The sequence below is a fragment of the Ambystoma mexicanum genome, chromosome 11 (assembly GCF_040938575.1).
Source record: "Ambystoma mexicanum isolate Mex_15411 chromosome 11, UKY_AmexF1_1, whole genome shotgun sequence".
NCBI classification, from domain to species: Eukaryota; Metazoa; Chordata; class Amphibia; order Caudata; family Ambystomatidae; genus Ambystoma; species Ambystoma mexicanum.
Genome location: NC_090934.1, coordinates 1,179,995,544 through 1,180,017,074, shown reverse-complemented (window position 1 = coordinate 1,180,017,074; position 21,531 = coordinate 1,179,995,544). Strand labels below are relative to the sequence as shown.

Below are 21,531 nucleotides of genomic sequence, written 5' to 3'. Positions count from 1 at the left end.
CAAGTGCTGAACAAGCTCCGGCAACACATGTCCGACTACTGCAAGCGGTAGCATTGAGACGCGCAGAGCCGCGGGGGCGTGTCTGCTTTGTAGAGCGTGTAACGCAGAGACTGGCAAACAGCGTTCCGCGTTCAGTGGCCATGTTGGGAGGACTACTGAATTCATTCCCCTATGGGTCAGGGACCACGAAGTCCAGAAGGGACGCAAACAGTGGTTCATGACAGCATGCCTCCACTGAAACCCAGCTCCTCCGGGTTTGCCCGGATGTATAAGGTGGTATCTTCGAAGCAACCTGGGGGCATTCATGTTTGAGACGGGTTCCCAGGTGCGTTCACTGGGAGGGAACCCTTTCCACTCGACCAGATGCTGTAGCTGACCACATCTGTACCTAGAGTCACATATTCTGGAAACTTCATATTCTAGCTGATCATTGACAATCACAGGGGTAGATCTAGGAGCAGTTCGAGAGGACTGGACGTACGGTTTCAACAGAGAAGTGTGAAAGACTGGGTGGATCCTTTTCCAAGACTCTGGTAGTCAGACTCGAAAGGCCACTGGGTTAATGACTTCCTTTATGGAAAAAGGGCCGTAATACCTGGGAGCCAATTTATTTGGTCATAGGTGTCGGGGAAGAAGTTTCGAGGGCAGCCAGACCTTATCACCTTTTGAGTAGGAAGGCTCTGGTCTTCTTTTGGTGTCAGCATGCTGTTTAACGTCTTTTCGGGCCTTTTCTAGGTGTTTCTTTGCTTCTTTGTCTACATTGATAAGGGTTTCAATCCAGGAATCAACCGTAGGATCTGGGGTAGGATGTGGGAGAATGGATGGTAGAACCGAAGGGTGGAATCCTTGACTGCAGAAGAAAGTGCTGGTTTTGATAGCCGAGTGATCCGAATTGTTGTAGGTGAATTCAGCCACAGGTATCAAGAGTGACCAATCATCCTGGACCTTGGTGGCAAAACAGCGAAGATATTGTTCCAGAGTTTGGTTTACGCGTTCAGTAGCTCCATTGGTCTGTGGGTGATAACCTGAGGATAAGGCACGTTGGATTCCCAGTATATGACATAATTGTTTCCAGAACTGGGATATGTACTGGGGTCCCCTGTCAGAAATGATCTTGGAGGGTAGTCTGTGGAGTCGGAATATGTGTTCCAGGAAGATTCCGGCAAGTTCAGAAGAAGATGGCAGTTTATATAAGGGTGTAAAATGAGCCATTTGAGTGAACAAATCAATGGTAACCATGATAGTTGTCTAGTCCCTGGAAGGCGGCAGTTCCACGATAAAATCTGTGGCGATGAATTCCCAAGGTCTTGTTGGTTGGTGTAGGAGACCTGCTGATTTCTTGTTATCATGTTTGTTTTGATTGCAGACTGCACATGTTTGGATGTAAATCTGGACATCATCCTTCATCTTCGGCCACCAAAACTGTCTTTGTATTAGACGGAAGGTGTTGGTGATGCCACGGTGTCCTGAATGAAGGGTATCATGACATAGGTTTGATCTTTTGTCGCAGTCTCGGAGTGGGAATGACCAAGTGATTGTCCTTGAACAAATATCCATCCTTTTGTTTTGTGATTCCATCGATTATTACCATTAAACTCCCTCCAGGTCTCAGAGGACCAAGTTTGAATCCGAATATCCTCCTGGAGGTTGATTGCTTGGGCAACAAATAGGAAACATCTTTGGGAAGGATCGCTCTTCAAGGATTTTGTAGTCAGGACGTCGGGATAAGGCATCAACTATTATGTTGCATGTTCCAGGTACATGATGGATTTGAAATTGGTATTGAGCAAAAAAGAAGGCCCAATGGGCTTGACGACTGTTTCTACATTCTAGGGATTGCAGGACTTGAAGATTCTGATGGTCGGTGTGGACCTGAACAGGGTGTTTTGCTCCCAGGAGTAGATGACGCCAATCAGTGAAGGCTTGACAGATGGCTAGCAATTCTTCTAAAACGGAATAATGGGTTTCGCTAGGAGTCAAGGTGCGAGAAAGATAGGCGATGGGGTGCTCTAACTTGTCATCCAACTCCTGTTTCAGGACTGCCCCGATGGCGTAGTTGGAGGCATCAGTTTCCACGAGAAAGGGTCGATCAATGTCAGGTTGGGCTAAAATGGGGGCTTGTGTGAACTCCGACTTTAACCGTTGACATGCCTTATCTTGGGCTGCTGTCCAGTGAAAGCGAGTATCCTTTTTCAACAATGTAATGATCGGATGTACAATCTCCGAAAAGGAGGGTATACATTTCCGGTAGAAGTTAGCAAGCCCCAGGAAGGATTGAATTTGTTTTACAGTAGTTGGAACAGGCCTGGGTAGAATGGAATCTACTTTCGAGGGGTCCATTCTAATTCCTTTTGGGCTAAGGACGAATCCAAGATAGTGAACAGTAGATACTTGGAAAAGGCATTTCTCGGGTTTAGCCAGGAGCTTATGTTCACGTAGACGTTGTAAGACTGCCTTTACATGCTCTTCATGCTTCAGATGGTCCTTAGAGTATATCAGTATGTCGTCCAGATATACAATGACTAAGAGGAACAGCATATCGGAGAACACCCGGTCCATAAAATGTTGGAAGACCGCTGGGGCATTGGCAAGTATGAAGGGCATAACCAAGTATTCAAAATGACCAAAGGGTGTTCTAAAGGCTGTTTTCCATTCGTCACCTTCCTTTATACGGATAAGATGGTAGGCACCTCTGAGATCCAATTTTGTGAACATTACAGCTCCTCTTACTGCTTCCAAGATATCCGAGATGAGGGGCAGCGGGTAGCTGTCCTTGAGGGTGCATTGATTAAGGCCACGGTAATCTAGACAGGGTGTAAGCTCCTTGGTATCTTTCTTGCGAACGAAAAACAACGAAGCTCCCGCCGGGGACTCGGTTGTTCGTATGGTACCGTTTTCCAAGTTAGTATCCAGGTATTCTCAGAGGGCTCTTTTCTCAGGTTCTGATAGAATGAACATCCTCCCAAAAAGAATCACCGCTGAGGGCTCAGTATCGATGGCGCAGTCCTCTGGTCTGTGAGGGGGAAGAGCTTGAACTATGGCGGTCGAAAATACATCTGTATAAGCCTGATAGGCCCTGGGAATCTGGATGATATTAGAGACAGTGAGTGGACCTTGCTGGTTTGCTTGGGAGTCTTCAGAGGATCTTGACAAGGAATCTAGGGTAAACAGTGGGACATACAATGTTCTGAACCAAGAAACCAGGATCCTGCTGCCCAGTTGATGTAGGGGTTATGCTTCTGTAACCAGGGCATGCCTAGAACCATTGGGTAATGGGCAGATCTTATGATGTCATATTTGGTTCTTACTTGATGGTGGTTTATAGAAAGCAGGATCTCTAGTTTGAAGGGTTATGGGTCCTGAAGAGAGGGGTCTCCCATCGATGGCCTCTACGGGTTGCATGATCTCTCGAGTTTCATATGGAATATTATGAGTAGTGACCCAATCATGATCTACGAATATTCCTATTGCCCCGCAATCCACTAATGCCAAAATGGGCTAAGATTCTTTCTTGGAAGGCCTGCAGAATCACAAGGTTGTTTTGTCCAGGAGAGTTCAAGGATGGAATAGATGTGGAGCAAACATCTCTCTCCCGAAACTGTGCTCCATCTAGGATAGGGAGCTGGCGTTTCCCGAACGCCGTGGAGGAGCAATAGGACACTCTCTAACGAGATGTTTATCAGAGGCACAATACATGCACAGACCAGTGTGAATCCGTCGCATCCTGTCTTGCGGGGTTATGGGTCCGCGGAAGGCCCCAAGTTGCATGGGTTCTGGGTCCGCGTCGGAGAAGCTGAAGGCTCAGGTCTAGAAAGATGGTCAGTAGTGGCCTTTTGGAAGAGTGACTTAAATTTCTTCTTCTCTGCCTTTCTTTCCTGGATACGAAAGTCAGTTTGCAAGGAAAGATCCATGAGAGCCTGGAAGGAACTTGGGCGAGCTACCCTGGCTAGCTTGTCCTTTATCTCTTCATTCAATCCTCTGCGAAAGAGGGTGAAGCTGGCCTCTGGAGACCAGTCTGCTTCCTTGGCAAGTTGTTTAAAGCGGGCCACATAGGTAAGCATATCCTGGGATCCTTGTTGAAGTTCTAGTAAACGTTCTTGAGCACTGTAAACCTGCTCTGGGCGATCAAACCTGGCCTTTAGCGCCTGCACGAAGCCATCATAATCATCCAGGAGGGCGTCGCCCGAATTAACTAAGGGAGTTGCCCATGTCAAGGCATTACTAGTTAGGTGTGAGATCATAAACCCCCACCTTTGCTCTAGGAGCGGAGACGTAGTCGGGCTTAAAGGTGAAGTGCACTAAACATGAATCGAGGAAGGCACGAAGGGTCTTCGAAGAAACATCATATTTATACTCCTCCCAATAGCACGCTTTCTTTGGTTGCGGGGTCACGTGACAAGACCAGCTGTATCAATGCAGCATTCTCAGCCTTAAGATTTTGGACTTCTGTTGTTAACTCCTGCATGCTTCGCATGAGGTCTTGACCTGCGGCCTCCATTTCAGTAACTGTATCAATTTGCTGGCATCTCAATCTGTCACAAGTCTCTCCCCTTCTCACCTGTCTGTATTCTTTACTCGTGATCTTCGGAGATATCGTCTTTCGCACAGTTCGGTATTTATATAACCCTGTGTGTGGGTCCTCGGATTCCTGTGTGGTTCGTAACCCAACTCCTAGATACGTTCAGATGTCGGAGACCAGGCAATAACGAGGTTCGCACTTGGAGACCCGAATGTGATAGAAATCCAGGATATGCAAAGGTAAGTATAAGGGGAAGAACAGGAATTCAGGGAACCAGGAATCAAAGGCAAGCGCTGAACGAGCTCCGTCAACACACGTCCGACTACTGCAAGTGGTAGCTTTGAGACGCGCAGAGCCGCCGGGGGGTGTCTGCTTTGTAGAGCGTGTAACGCAGAGACTGTCAAACAGCGTTCCGCGTTCAGCGGCCATGTTGGGAGGACTACTGAATTCAGTCCCCTGTGGGTCAGGGACCACGAAGTCCAGAAGGGACGCAAACAGCGGTTCATGACAATATGGAAGCCTCGTAAGTAAACCACCAATCCTGTTAATTCTCTTCAAACCAAGAAACTAACGCCACACAAATAGCTTCAATCGAGGGTAAGGAACGCCTTCTAGAATCTCATCTATCCCTAGAATATACATTATCCAATAAAAATGGTTTTACCACCTCCCTTTGCAAATCTATCCAACACAGCACTCTATTCCCCTCTGACATAAAATAATAAGCTGCCTTTTACATTTTTTTTTTTTTAGCATGAACCCTTTTTGATATTTACCAAATCCACCCTCGCCAACTGCTCGCATCAACATGAATCTAGGAATTGTTGGTCTTTTCCACCTGCCCCATAAGAATTTCTGATAAACTGTCAACCTTCTCACATTTTTCTTTGTAAGTTTCAATGGTAAAGTCTGAATGATATACAGTACTTTTGCAAGGAGTGTCATTTTTATTGCATTTACTTTTGTCCATAATTCTAACCTCAATTTCACTCATCTATCTTTATCTCCTGAAATCGTTCCTAATAATCTATCAACATTGTAATTCACGACATTATTCAAGTGCTGAAAAAGATATATTTCTAGATATTTCACCCGTTGATCTGACCATTTAAAGTCCCATGACTCGAAACCATTTTTAAGTGGGTGATAAAGGAAAGACCTCAGTCTTATCCCAATTTATTTTGTGGCCAGACAACTTTCCAACTTCCTCCAAATACTTTCTTTAATAACGCACTGCCTTTTTTTAGGTTAGTTAAAATCGCAACCGTATCATCGGCATATGACAGTACCTTATGTTCCGGACCCCCCAAGCACATACCTCGGATACCCCTGTTTAATAGGTGCTGCCAATGGCCCCAATGCCAAATTAAATAAAAAAGGTGAGAGTGGGCATCCCTGTCTAGTGCCTCACATCAAACTAATTTCCTTAGAGATAACACCATTCAACCAGAATCTCGCCTTGGCTCCTGCATGGAGACAGTCCGTTGCCCCCCAAAAAAATCACACTAAAGCCCATCTCCTTCATTGTACATTCCAAAAAAGACCAACATATTCTATCAAAGGCCTTTTCTGCATCCCAAAAAATAATTGCAGCTCCAGCAGTCATCTCTACACGTAACCTCAAAATGGCCACCCGAAGTCTCACATTATCGTACCCGAATCTCTGCTGCATAAATCCAGATTGTGTATCATGAATAATTTCACCAACACATACTTCAAGCCTGTTTGTTAAGATCTTTATAAAAAAAAGTTTCAAATCTACATTGAGTAAAGATATTGGGCGATAATTATTTCACTTTGTGTGATCTTTATCCCGCTTTTGAATAAGAGAAATGAGAGCCTCACGCATGGACGGACATAGGTCCCGTTTCTTAGAAATAAATGAAATAGTTCACCCAAAAAAGAAGACAACTGAACTTGGAAGGTCCTATAAAATTCTCCTGGCAAACATCTAATCCTGGCAATTTACCAGCCTGAAGTTGAGAGATAGCTTTCATAACTTCCAACTCTCCAATCTCAATCTACTCTTCATCAACAACTTTAGCAAATCAATAATACCGAAAATAAATCATCTCAATCTTGCACAGATGGAACAGTATTTTCACTGTATAGAGCCTCATAAAAGGTGCAGAAACACTTGCAGATCCCAGCGGTTTTTGTCACTAATGACCCACTATCTTTTACCATGCCTTTATCACTGTTCTCTATGCAATACCTTTATGTTTATTCGCTGACAGACTGCCCCATTTATCACCACCCTTCCAATATCTCTGTTTCTGAAAAGTCCCTTCTCCATCTGAGAATTCACATAAGCTTGCAGAGAATCTGAAACTTTTTCCATCTCACACCGGTCTTTCCCATTGCCTGTCAGCGCATACTTTGCTGGATTGCCGCCAAATAATTTTCCAGTTTCCCAATCTCGACAAACCCATGTTTTCTCATGACAGGCGTGACTAATTATTTTCCCCCTCATTGTTGCTTTGAAGCTATCCCAAATCACCAGCTGATCTGCATAGCCACGATTCTCATTAAAGAAAACTTTGATTAATGTAGACAGAGTGACCATGAGATCCTGATCCTTCAACATCCCAGTCCTCATTCTCCACCTATTAAAGCCACCCTTTCCTGTATTAACATATATTTCCACATCTATCAGTGCATGGTCCTATATCCCCCTTTCCCTAATCGTAGCATTCCACTTTTTGCACAAGTCTGTCGGAGACGAAAAACAAATTAATCCTTATATATGAGTTATGGACAGGTCTTATTAATTTGATTACTCTGTCGGAAGGTGTTGTGAAGCAGCTTCCATAATAACATGCTAGCTCTGTAGTACAGTTAATCGTGGTTTATTGCTTCAAGTTATTTCATGTTAATCTGGCACAATCAGATGACACCAAGAGAGATACTTGTGGAGAGCCCACTGGCTCCCACCACCCAGGCTACATCTTAATCAACTGCCTAGGTCTGTACCCCACGCCACACCATTCTAATCAGACACACAAGCTAATATTCCATACTGACATCACCACTCATCAAGACATCCATACAGTAACAGAACTCAGATACAACACACCTCCCCCTGTTACCAAAAGAAATATGGGAGTGTCACACTCACTCAGGTATAACGCACCTCTACCTGCTACCAACTGGGATGAGGAAACCTCACACTGGGATTATGCAAACATCATTCAGGCAATCCTCACACCCCCCTTGAAGATCAAAAATAGTTCCTCAACAGGAGACACCAGCCAGGCGTAACTAACTTGCTATAGAAGGAGGCATCATGACCTATACATTACACACCCTAATAAACCCCATAAAACAATGTAATAACTCCTCCCGTCCATTCCTGCCACAAATTAACATCTAGGATGCCACCCTAGAGCACTAACCTGCCCCTCGATAACTAGGAAAAAAAAAAAAACTTCGAGATGGACCTCTGGACTGCCACTTCAGAGCGCTACCATGCCCCTAAATGGGCTAATGTGTTGCTCCTTCTGTACTATTAAGACACTTTACTAACTTGCAATGGATCATCTGACTCCGACTCACTAAGAAAACACTAAAGATGGAGAGACCCACCACCACTGAATCCACAACACACAGATTGGTCGTCGGGCGTCCCCAACTGAACCCTCACCTCTGTGCTGGTGTGTGAAAATACTGTTAAAACGCCACTGTGCTATTGCTGACCCTTTCACAGCAGACTAAACGTCCTTACATTTGAGCACCTCATCCTCATTGACCATAAAACTAAAACCAGTGACTTAACCGTAACTCCTAACCAAACAATGACAAATCCTACGCCTAACCACTGAGTTCACCAATGTACAGTAAACATGTACCATCTCCGTACCTCAGTTAGATACTAAACCTTGTACATGTCCCCAGAGTCCACTAACCTACACAGTATACAACAGGTAACTCAACTATGTCTCCATACTTAAACTGGATAAACATTCATTTTGCACATCACTGTATGCTTCAGTTTAACAACCGGAATCGGACATTCTAACAAAAACCACATGTCTGAACCTGGTGATCGTCTCTCACCAAATTTCGCACATATAATGGGTTGCAAAATCCATCCATTTTGCACACTTCGCAGTGCACCACAAATCTACTATGCAAACATCCACACGCTGCACACCCCCTGCACCCTGTCGGGAATCGACAGGGGGTCATCCACTCTCAAAAAACAGTCTGTCAGGCACCTCTTTCAGAGTCAGTCCATGCACAGGTCTATAGAAAAATACACTCGCTCCTTGTTTGCTAGACACGCCCCATTCTTAGCCAGGTACCGGTCGTCATGGCAACTTTACACACTTGCTCAGCCCTGGCATTCACCCAGAAGTGTTCCAACAGCTGAGGCTTGCGCCGCACAAAGAGGCATACGTTGGGGGATTTAAACCCGCCCCCAGCAGCTGGCGGGCGCTTCTGATTTGAAGTTATGACCTGTCTTGCCTCCAGTTTCGTATTGCTACCTTGCTATGTTTCTTGGACCTTACCCTGTGGTTTTGATTTGTTTCTTGCCCTGTGTAGCTTGACTCCCTACCTTTCTCCTGTTTCCTGCGTTTACTCTTCGTATCCCTGCTTCGCTGTTGTCCTATTTGCTTCCTGGATCAACTTGTCTACATGTTGCCGACCAGACCGCTGCACGGATTCCTGCCTGATGCTTGAACATACAATCTTGTCTACACCTTGCTGACTGGACCGCTACATAGATTTCTACCTGCCTAACGCTGGAACATATCAACTCGTCTGCACATTGCCAACCCGGACTGCTACACAGACTCCTGCCCGCATAACGTCTGAACTCTCTAATTGCCCACACGTTGCCAACCCGACCGTCGCACAGACTTCTTCCTGTTTATGTTTGGATTCTACTGTTGATCTGCAAGAATTCCTCCAGCACATTTGGACTAGAGACGCTTGCTGTGTGTGCTGTAGACATCCTCGTTCTGTTGGGTTAGGTGGTGTCTTTGAGACAGAATTATTAGGTGTCCTCGTGCCGTCGGGGTAGGGTACCTGGATTACTACCCCTGCTTTATCTCTGGTACGGACAGTGCATCTGCAGCTTGACAGATTTCCAACAGTCCTCAGACAGTGTTGTGGTAAGGAAAGCTTTATTCTCCTTGTCCATAGACTGTTTCCCTCTCCTGTTTAAGTTCCTTACCATTGTCTGGTTTATCTGATTAGAGCTCTCTGTCTGGACCTTCGGGGGACAGTTCATCTTCGCCCTTGACTGACCGGACAACACCACAATACTATTCCAGGTTGGTCCTGTCATTCAGGGGAATGTGGAAGGTTTCAGTATATATTTCAAAAGATACTGATTGTGATCATTTGTATTACAGCCGGTGATTCGTGGGCGTGTCTCCTCTTTCAACTGCTAGACCTTTCTGTTTGTAATTGCACGAACAGAGTTGTAACAGTGGGAAGAATTCTTTGGTTACTGTGTAGGCTGTCAGGATCTCTTCCCTCATTAGGGAGCAACACTGTCAGGGGGGGTCTTAACACATGCCCAACATAATATTCTACAATACACCTCACTTCCTTGCAATAATATGTGGATTGCAAATTTCCAATTCTCTCACTGCAATTTCACAATCGGCTAACCTTAATGCAAGTGTAAAATCTATTTTGGGTGTCATAACATATGTTTACAGCAAGTACTCAAAATTGTGTATGCTCTAAAAATACTTTGCCGGCACATAGATAAACTATAGTATTAAACTTCTAAAGTAGCAGAATATCTTCACAAGAAAAGAATATTTTCTAGTGTCCATAAAATAAGACGATTGTCCGACTGTTGCACACCTGTTGTAGGATTCCAGAAATTCCTCATAGTTGCATACTAAACAAACAGTTATTGAACATACCAACATTTATCCACATTCTTCTGTCCCAAACACCGTAACCAACCACCTGACAAACGACTACTTATTATGGGACCTTTAAAAAAAAAAAAAAAAAAAAAATCACTAACTTACTATTTTACATTTGTAAAGAGTAAAAAAATGTCACTTATCGCACCATGAGGTACAATGCACGTATCCTAAGACTGTCTACACAGTAGGACAGCAAACTTTACCCAACCTCACTTGTGACTCTAACTATTCTCACCACATAATGAATTTTGCCAAGGTATTTGAACCCACATAAATATCTGTGCAATTTTACCAAAAATAAAACTGCATTAAAAGTATTTTGACTGCATATTAAGGACACTGGAGTCTACATACTTCACATTTAACCAACCTTAAGAATGTTTAAGTCAATAGACCACGAGGTGGAGTGAACCCATTGCATGCACATTGCCCCAGAATTCCTTGAACACTTAGCAAGGACGCACTAAAAAAAAATGGTATAGTTTCAATTAAAGTCACTTCACTTTCCGGGCCGGTTGCTAACATCGGTCATCATAACTAGCAATGTGAAGCAATTGCACAAGCGGTAAACCTGACTCTCGTCTCACCAACTAAATTTAAAGGTCTGTATTCCTTTGGCCTCTCGTCGCAGCCCACAACAGAGCTTTCCTTGTCCTGTCATTTTTAAATATGTACTTGTAACAGCACATATGTTTCTCCCCTTCTTTGCAGCATTGCAACGTAACAAAAGTCACTTGTAATACTGTTAATGAACGTGGATCTGGTACGTTCCTGTTTCTTAATGTGCGGGTTCCTTTACTCATAGGACTCTTACTGCCTGCTCTGAATTCTGTTACCATGGAGCTTATGGAATGCACTCGGAAGGCACAGAACGTGAAAGCTTCCTTGTTTGCTGACTCCTGCAGCCACACTCTGACGTCACCATTGTGCCCGCAGACCTGGGAGGGACTGGAACTTCCAGGCTCCCAACGGCTGCAACCACTCACAGCCATCCCTCACTCGATCCGACATGCATGAAAACAGTTGCTCTGACCTTTCAGCTGCTAGCTGCAACGTACTTCCGGTAAGTGTTTCAAGCACCTGATAAGACTGAGGTGCAGTGAACACCAACTAAAATGTATGTGCTTATCTTTCATTTGCCCCCTCATATCTCTTCAGTGTAACTCGCTGGCAGAAACCCTCATTTGAATACACACAGGGGTTTTTAACCGTCCGAGTGACATGTGTCTGGATTACAACACCATTGTTCTCCTGCAGTTTATCTGTGTCTTCATCAGCATTGCCCAGGGTGTTTCACCCACGGTCTCCCCGGATGGGAATAAGACTGTTAGGCAAGATTTGAAGCAGTAACCTTTGGGGTGCACTACAACAACCTTGACCTCCTGGCAATAGGAATCCAACCTTTGGTATAAGTCTGTACTACACAGGTTGGAAGTGTGGCTGAGCAGCCAGGCTTATCTCAAGAGGGGTCAAAGTGAGCAGTCGGGGGTTACACAGAGATTCACAGTGGTAAGTATCCAGCTAAACACTTAAACTCAACAGTCAGTTTGAATAAGCCTTCTTCAGAAGGGGCAATATAATAATAACACACAAATACACTCCAAAATACACACTGTTCGTTTCTCTAAATCAGCAAATTCCCATTTGGGATGGCACATAGACACTGCCTACACCCTCAGGTGACTTAAATAGCTAGGACACTGTGGGCATTAATATATCAGTGGTACATTTAGAGCAATACTGAGATGAGTGTTAAAGTAAAGAGATTTCCAACTAAAACAAGAGATCACACAAATATTCTGAAGCTGGTAAGTACTTTGAACCCCCCAATGCCAAGTAAATTAACCCTTTCCTGGAGGGAAGGTAAGACACAAGCAAAGCAGAGGAGAGAAGAGTCATTCAGAGAGCCAATGCAGCCAATGTCAATTGGGCAAAAGTCTAGGTGAGCTGAAGCACTTCTTGCAGGTAAGTAAAAGTATTGCACAATGTTTTAGAAGTCTTTGTACAAAATATAGAATCAATGTAGGGTCCCACGCTGGGAGGCTTGTGAGAGGTAGAAGATGCAAGCAACTCTTCCGGCACTGTGAGAAGGACAATCGGATCCTTCTTCTTTACTCTTGACAAATAGCAAAAGGAATAATGAATAAATGCACCATATGAAAAATACATGAGACAGAACAATTCAGTCTGTTAGAAGATCAACATTATGGTATCTCTCAAGATGAACCATAGGAAACACTATGGGGGAAACACGTGTAGAGAGATTAACAAGAAAGCGAATTGTATGAAATTAATACAAAGAGAGATGATTGAGAAATGTATGACATTTTTACAAAAACAAGTCAAGACAATTGGAATAAATGTTTGAAATTCAAAAACTAAATACACGTGTGACCATTTTTTGAAGAATGTTTCTAAAGTTAGCGCACAGTTTACAGGCACCATACAGACTCAAGTGGTAAGGAGTTGGAGGTGGAGGAGTGAAGTGCTTGAGTAGGATAATACTTCAGAAGAGAAAGCTGGAGATATTTTGGTCCCAGCCTCCAGTAGGGTCTTGAACTTGATCCTTGCAGCCACTGGGAGCCAATGGAAAGATTTCAGTGCTAGAGAGATGCAATCCCTGGGCTTGAGACCAAGGACAAGTCTTGCAGTCCGGTTCTGGCTGAGTTGCAGAGGAAAGAGTAGAGGCAGGCAGATTTAAAAGGAGGCTGTTACGGTAGTCATGCCTAGAGAGAACCAGAGCTCTAGATACAGTGAGCTTCTGGGGGAAGGAAATGAAAGGAAGAATACCTCTGAGGAGGTGCAGTTGGTAGTGAGACGTCAGAAATATGAGGAGAGATGGAGAGAGCGGAGTCAAAGATAACCCAGAGGTTCTTGGCCTTGGAGGTGGGAGCAGGAGAAGGGCCAAGGAAAGCCGGGCAGAGAGTGGCGGGAAAGAGGGGTGCGGGTGTGCCGATGAGGAGGATCTCCGTCTTGCTTGCATTCAGACAATCCGCGATGAGAGAGGGAGAAGAGGCGGCAGAGGGGAGCCTGAAGGCGAGCTAGGTGCCATCCGCATATCTCTGAAAATTGGAGCAGAGAGTGGCAATGCGATGGGTGAGAGGTGCCAGGTATTGGTTGAACAACCAGGGTGAAAGGTTTGACCCCTGGGGAACACCAGAGGTGGAGAGAGATCGAAGAGAGGAAGGGACCCAAGTTGGACCTGGGAGGGTTGGTCAGAGAGGAAAGAAGTCAGCCAGGTTAGAGCCTGGTCATGGGTACCCATGTTATCCCAGAGCCGGTTGAGCAGGATGGCATGATTGACCGTGTCGGAGAGAGATCAAGTAGGATGAGGGCAGAGGGTAGATTAGAATCAAGGTTTGAGAACAGGTCTTCACAGATGTTCAGGAGAGCAGTTTCCGTGAAGTGTAATTCCGGTCAATTGCCTGACTTGGCCTGACCCTTGTATTGGGACATGTCAGGTAAACGGCTCTGGTGTTAGTCATTTGTCTTTCGTGTTGCGCGAAAGTGTTCGTATCGGAAAAGGGCAATATCCTACGTGGTAGGATGGGGAAGAGATATTAGAAGAAGGGGGATACTGGGTCTCGCCCGTCAGTGTCCCACTGCCTAAGGACCCCCCCATCAAGGTGATCCTCCCGCACTGGTCCACACCCAGGCACTGGATCCAAAAGTGATGGCCGTGTCCTGGCCACCTGGATGACAGATCCCCAGGGACTAGACAGAGACACCTTCAGGTTTCTCACATACCTTAGGTTGAGACCCCAAGTACCTCAAAATATGAAAAAGGTCTGCTAGTCCCTCTACCGGCACAAACGCAGCCCATTGACCTGTTCTTGGGTGGATGGCCCCTGGGAGAGTCTCAACCACATTTTTGCTCACTGCGCTCTTCACAGAGGAGACATTTCCATATGCATATCAGTCTTTGTCCCACCCAAACGCAGTCCAGCACAGAAATGCTAGGCAAATCTCCGTACAATAGTACCAACCGCAACCCCAGACACGTGTTTCGGCCTAGTCGGGCCTCATCTGTGAGGTGGAGCTGTGCCTCAATGAGCACAGTGGTTACATTCTCATTGTTTAGGAGCTGCGTTATTTTGCTGCCATCTCATGGACAAATAGCTTAATGTTAAAAATGTGACAAATGAAGAGTCCAGAGTCACTGCAGAATAATTTCTTATTTCCTAGAATGTTGTCCTACAGTATATTGTGTACCTTCAAACTGTTCAGATTATTAAAAAGTGTATATTTTCTCGCATCATTCAATCTGCTGATTAAATGTTTTTCTCTTTCTTTGTATATAGTCCTTCGAAGTGCTGGCGATGATGGTAAATGCCGGCCAGAGAGCAATGAGCATCTGCCGCTTCGATGTCTTCAGCCTACGGACACAAGTTCAAATTGCCTTTTCTTTTTTAAATGCAATAAAATGACTAGCGTTGAGTAAACTAATGGCAGTCAATCAAATTTGTTTATTCGGATTCACAAAAATTCATAAAACGTCATAAAACATAGCATAAAATCACACGCAAATTTCCAGCTTAAATCATACAATGCATAACACCAAAAAGCCTAAAAACATAGTTTATCTTATCAACATTGCAGTAAAATACATACACATAATATTAAAAGTGAGGGGAATATCATAAAACATGGCAACTTCATAAGTCAGCCTCACGGCGGAGAAGAATTAATTTTAAACAAGCAAAGGCAACTCCAAACGTGGGGAGGGATAATAAAAGCATGAGGGCTGGTCTCCATTGATGTAGACTGCTAGATCTGAGCACATTCTGTAGATATCTTTTACGTATAATGATATAAAATGGGCAGAATAACACAAAGTATGACAGTGATTCCAGCTCCCCACACAGACATTGGCCATCACCTGTGTTAAAGCCGCCACCCCCCCTCCCTCACCACCCATTTACATATGATAGCTTTAAGGCCCAGAATGTTAAAACTGGCCCATTAACGGTGACTCGTAGGGGCGCTGTTAAGCAGCTGACAGATGAGGATGTGAGCCTCTGGTGCTCCAGCCAGGCCGCCGACATCCTGCTCGTAATATCCTGTTTCCCGTGAAAAACAGTTTTCCTCATTGGTTGGTGATTGCTGTCTTCCTTAGTTCCAGGCTGCCGCAATCCCAGTCAAAATCGTGCCAGAGAGGGCTGTTTGATCCCAAACCGAAAAGAGACAGGCGTGGTGCCATTTTGGGCCTGGATGCCGTGAACTCATTTAGTGGAGACAGCGGGCACAGTGTGTTCCTCCTGCCTGTGAATCTGCCTGTGACAAAACGCAAAACGAAGTGACCAGGCAACCGGACGTCCAAGTAGACAATCGCGAGTTTGCAGTGATAGAGGCTGGACTCCCGTGGCTGTATCGCTGGGTACGACCGATCCGACAATAGCCTGGCAACGAGGGGAAGTCCTGGACAGAGTCTGGTGGGACCTGCATGCGCCGGCCCATGGTGGTGAAAACAGCACCACGGGGATCGGCCATTCTGTCGGCTACACTGTCGTGGTGTTCTGTCTACTGGGCTAGCGGACGGTGGTGCGGGCTGGTGACGGAGGAGGAGAACGCACTACAATTGGTGACAGCAGAGCCGGTGACGGTGAATCATCGATGGAGCTCACAGACTTGCCCTGGTAACCTAGCAAGGGCAGGGTGAATGGTGACCATAGGAGCCCCCACCAGCCCTCGCGCTTCCCAACATTGAAGAAGCGTCAAAACGGCTAGTTGGCCATGACTGAGCACAGAGGGCCAGTACAAGAATGCAACAAAAGATGCACAGGGACGACTGCAGCGACGGTAGGTGTCTTAGTATACGCACCCCGAGCCCTACATACCAACACTTCCCCGGCGATAAGAGTTTGATACTGCTCCTTCTGATAATTTGGATCCCTGCAAAATACTGCACCCCCTACGCAGGCACAACACTACGTCCCAAGCTACCTAAAATGTCGCCCAGGCTGATAAAAGGGCCTGAGGTAGACCCGGTATAGCAGCCCTCACAAGGGATTTGTGAGAACTATTGCATGCAAAGATGCAACACCAGATAGGTGATTCGGGTGGAGTTGTGGACACAAGGGGGCCCAAGATGCTGATCCTATGGCACACCCTGTGGTGCATGGACCAGCGTCAATCACCCACCCACCCGCCCGCCCGCAGGCAGAGCGGCAGAGGCTGAAGCCAGCTAGCACACTGCCCATACATCTGTGACACCTCCGCTCCACAGATGGTGACGTGACCCGTAAGTGAGCTGGGGAGAGGAGCCGGAGCAAACCTGCCTCTCCTCCTGTGGAAGACACAGCGGAACACACAAACCCGCTGGTTCCTTCCCTGGAGCTGCTGGGATTGGGACGGTGGAACGAGGAACGCACCCAGAACCCAGCCACCCCAGGGCTACATGCTGAGAAAACCCCTGCTCCCATGGAACATTATAGGGCATTAACTGCTGCTTGGGATAGTCTGTGGTTTACCGGTCCTGCATGATGGACTGCCACAATCCGACTCCGCCTCAGTCTGACAGTAGACAAAGCCTGTGGGCAACAACAAGCTGGTGGAAGGGGACACTGGCCATGCAAACACTGCAGTATTAGCCCTCACCTCTGTGCCCGGATCTGGACAAGCACACACATGGCTGAAGAACTTGAAGGAGAAAACAGTGGGTTGGAGGGATCACTACCAGAGATAAGTGCAATACCTAAAACGGTCAAAGACAGCCTAAAATGGTCAAAGACAAGGCCAAGACGCCAGGACTACAGAGCAAGATAGACCAATTCACAAAGGGAGGCACCCAGCTTGCCACAACCTGCAACCATGAAACGGCGAGTAGGGGTGACGACCCGCAGTTCGCACAGATCTCTCAGTGACATCATGACCACTGTTGGGGAATCCAGGTCATTGATGCAGGAAAAGATAGATGGCCTCTCAACAGAGGTGTCCTTGCGACAAGACCTTAAGAAACTGGCTTCAAGAGTGGGCGAATCGGAACAGCGGATTTCTGACTCAAAAGATGCAATCAAAGAGCCGGAGAAGCAATTATCAGTGGTCACCCAAAAATGTACACTCCTTGAAAATAGGGTGGAAGACAGTGAAAGGAGGGTGGGTCGAAACGAGGTACGCATCCTTGGAGTGCCCGAGAAAGAAGAAGGACCCTGTGTGGAGCTCTTCCTTGAGCAATGGCTCGCAGAACAATTTGCTCCGAAGAAGCTATCAAAATTCTTCTCATTTGATCGTGCACATAGGATCCTGGCTGGCTGCCCAGTCCCAGGATCATCACCACAGACGATCATTGCAAGACTCATAAACTACGGAGATCGGGATGCAGTGCTACAGATGGCTTGGCCCACTGGCCCCATTACATATAATGGCTACAAGATCCGCTTCTTCCCGGACTACACAAGGGAGGTCCAGAAGGCACACCAGTCGTTTGACTCTGTGAAGGGAAAGGTACACATGCTCAACATGAAGTACGCACTTTTCTTCCCAGCACAGCTCAGTGTGCACCACGTGGGAGTCATACACCTCTTCCATAACCTGACATTGCTGGAGACTCAAATCCTATCCGGACCGCGGCCTCATCTGCCTGAGAGGTGCCCCAGATGGGATCCAGAGCACTGCCTGTCCCCGGCCAAGTCTGAACCACAGTCTCTGGAACGGCTCACGCCTGCGACGATGGGGAGCGATCAAACGGACAATGGGTGACAGAGAATGGACATTTATGACTTCCGACAATATGAGATCACTTAAGAGGGATCGGTCATATGCGGCAGCAACCCTTGGGTGCAGACTCACCATGGCAACAACAGTGGTTACCCCGCAGAAGTTTGAACATGTTGGTTGTGCACTAGTTGGGTGTATTGTTCGGGCGACGGGTGCTTTAGATTGGGGGGGGGGGAGTACAGGGTGGGTATGGGAGTTTTTCTTTTTCCCCATCATGTTTCCTATGGGCATGGTTGCTTACTGGTTGGGGGGAATCCGCCTCGATTGTTACAGGATGCCTTACTTGATACATATGTTTAAACAACAGATGCCTCGGGTTGGGGCAGAGTATGGGGAGGGGGGCAAGTTTTTTTTTTTTTTTCCTTTTCTTTGTGTTCATTGCAATGCAGCCATCACAATATATCTAATTACAGTGCTGTACACGTAGACCTATCACTGCTCATATATTTAACCGCTGACAAGCTCAATCCCCACGCTGCACCTTGATATGCAAGGGAACCGAATGAAATTCCTTACATGGAATTTTAAGGGCCTGGTACCGTAATCAACAACGACTTGTCACACAGTTGCTTGCCAGGCACTTCCCCGATATTGCCCTTTTTACCGAAACGCACCTAGCGGGCACATCATGCACCCTTTTTCGCAGAACAAATTACTGGACAGCAATACATACAGGCTTCTCTATGGGATCTTGGGGGTCTTAATATTAATACATAAATGCCTTCCCTTTGAACTAGTACTGGTAAATGAAGATCCTAGAGGTAGAGTTGTGATGCTTACGGGGAAGATATGGGGTGAGACCATCGTTGTACTGGCAGTATACGCTCCCCCTCCACTCTCGGCGGACTTACTCATTGACATTCTGGCCATTCTTGCAAATTATTGACCCAACTTATGGATCCTGGGCGCAACTTTAACAATGTCATGGACATAACACTAGACCTCACACACATATGGGGTAGGAACCCAGATGCCGCAACAAAACTAACAGCCTTTGCCTCGGTGCTTAGCCTGAGCGTTGTCTGGTGAGAGCTCCCTATCGAGACTCGACTATTTACTTCTTCCTTCCCAAACAGGAAACATATAGGGTAGTTAATGTGAAACTTCTCGCCAGAGGGGTCTTGGATCACTCACCACTAGAAATGGAAATCCCCACACACGGATCCAAAACCACTCCCTTGTAGCGCCTAAACAATTACTACCTGGGCTTTCCAGACTTTATAGACCACATGCACAACTGTATCAGACTATTGCAATCTCAACGAAGACACAATAGAAAATCCTGATACACTGTGGGAAGCTAACAAGGCGGTACTACGGGGTGAGATGCTCTCCTGGGCCTCTACAAAAAAGAAGGCCCAACAACAGAGTGTAACCGAGGTGGATGAAGAAGTTAATAAGCAGGAGGAGGAATATCCAATCGCAGGCTCGCCTGAGAAACATCAGGCCCTCTTGATGGCTAGGGAAAAACTCTGCAACATCTCAATGGACAACGCCAAACAGGCCCACTGGGAGATGTGCAATTGCATCTACGAAACAGGGGACAAGGGTGGTAAAATACTGGCCTGGCTTGAGACGAGACAAGGGACAAAGATATGTCAAGGAAATGAGCAACGAGCTAAGTGTAACGGTGCAAACAGACATCCAAATTGCAGAGGCCTTTGCCGATTACTACGCTGTACTCTATGAAAGCCCGCCCTGCCAGCACATAACACAATACTTGACAATATTACATTTCCCAATCTGTTGGAGGCCCAACAACCGCAACTAGACACTGACATAACGAAAAATGAAGTTGCAACTACCATTGCCCAGCTCCTCTCTGGGAAATTGGGCCTCAACAGGTTCCCAATTGAGACGTGGAAATAAATGGAATAAATGGTAGTGGCCCCTATACACAAAATGTTCAACTACTGTAAGGAATGTGGCACTCTCCCTTATGACCTTAGCAAAGCCAGTATAGTAGTAATTTCCAAACCAGGTAACCCCCAGAACTGTGTAAATCATACAGACCTATCTCATTACTCAATGGTGAAACCAAAATACTAGCCAAACTACTTGCAAACATACTGCGGGCAGTAATTTCATCACTGATCCACCCAGATCAATTTGGCTTCATGCCGGACAAGTGAACCTGCATGATCATCCGGCGATTACATCTGACGATTGAATGTGCCCCTGCCATTAGAGAACCCCTTGCACTGTTGGCTATAGACTTGGAGAAGGCATTGGACTCTGTGACTTGGGAGGCTATGAAAAAAAATAAGATTCAGAACAGGCTTCTTGGACTGGGTTCGACTATTGTATGACGCTCTGCTGGCGGAGGTCAGGGTAAACGGCTGGTCATCCAGAACCTTCCACTGGGCAGAGGAACAGGACAGGGCTGTGCCCTAGCCACAGTACTATTTGCACATGTGGAGTGCACTCGCGTGCTGTTGCTGCTGTGGATTACTGTGGCGTTTTGTTCTGCCTCTGATGATACACATCCGTTTCATCGTTAACACAGACTTCTTTCTGTGGACACTGTTTACCTTCTACAAACTAGTATGCTTCTAGTCAAGAAATAACCCGCTAAAACACTACATAAGTTAAAATCAGTACTAATAGTTTGTAAATCTATTTTTCTTTTTTGTAGCGCGGCTCAAGCCCCGCCCCCTTCTTAACCCAGCCTCTACAAAAGCCACCAGGTGTACGCACACACACGTGGAGTGCACAGTCAAGTGCTGTGGGTTACTGTGGCGTTCTGTTCTTCCTCTGAGGATACACATCGGTTTCATCCTTTAACACAGACTTCTATCTGTGGTCACTATTTACCTTCTACAAACTGGTATGCTTCTTGCCAAGAAATAACCTGCTAAACACTATATACGTTAAAATCTGTACTAATAGTTTGTAAATCTATTCTTTTTTGTAGCATGGCTCAAGTCGCACCACCTTCTTAACCCAGCCTCTAGAAAAGCCAGCAGGCGCGTGCATCTGCACACACACACACACACACACACACACACACACGTGGAGTGCACAGTCGAGTGCCGTTTTCAGCAGTGCACAGTGCTCGACTGTAGATTGCACCTCAACGTGTCGCGCACTAGGCGCCTCTGAATTCCCTTTCAAATAACCGCATACAAAGTGAAGTCGTGTAGCTATTTTTCGCTTTCTCGATTCAATTTGCTGTTGTGGTGTGAAGTTTCATTAACCACAGCTAAGGCGTTTGTATAATGACGGCATACAATCTTTGCAGCAATATGCCAGCACGAGTAAATATGAACACCGAGGAGCAAACATTATCGACTGATTTATCATGTATATCGCGCATCTCTCGACCTGTGCCTTATGGAGCGAAATTAAAACAACGCCTCACGAAAAAAGGTATGAATGACATCAGGAAATTCTGCAATAAGA

General features: G+C 46.0%; 1 long non-coding RNA gene across 2 annotated transcripts in view; it reads left to right on the top strand.

The window, feature by feature from the left end:
* LOC138504195 (uncharacterized) overlaps positions 1 to 14,855 on the top strand; it is a 52,316-nt gene extending 37,461 nt beyond the window's left edge. For both annotated transcript variants that reach the window (XR_011279798.1, XR_011279799.1), the window contains 2 exons: positions 11,219 to 11,476; positions 14,715 to 14,855. This is a non-coding gene — a long non-coding RNA (uncharacterized lncRNA). The remainder of the gene's footprint in view (positions 1 to 11,218; positions 11,477 to 14,714) is intronic.
* Positions 14,856 to 21,531: the final 6,676 nt, after the last annotated feature.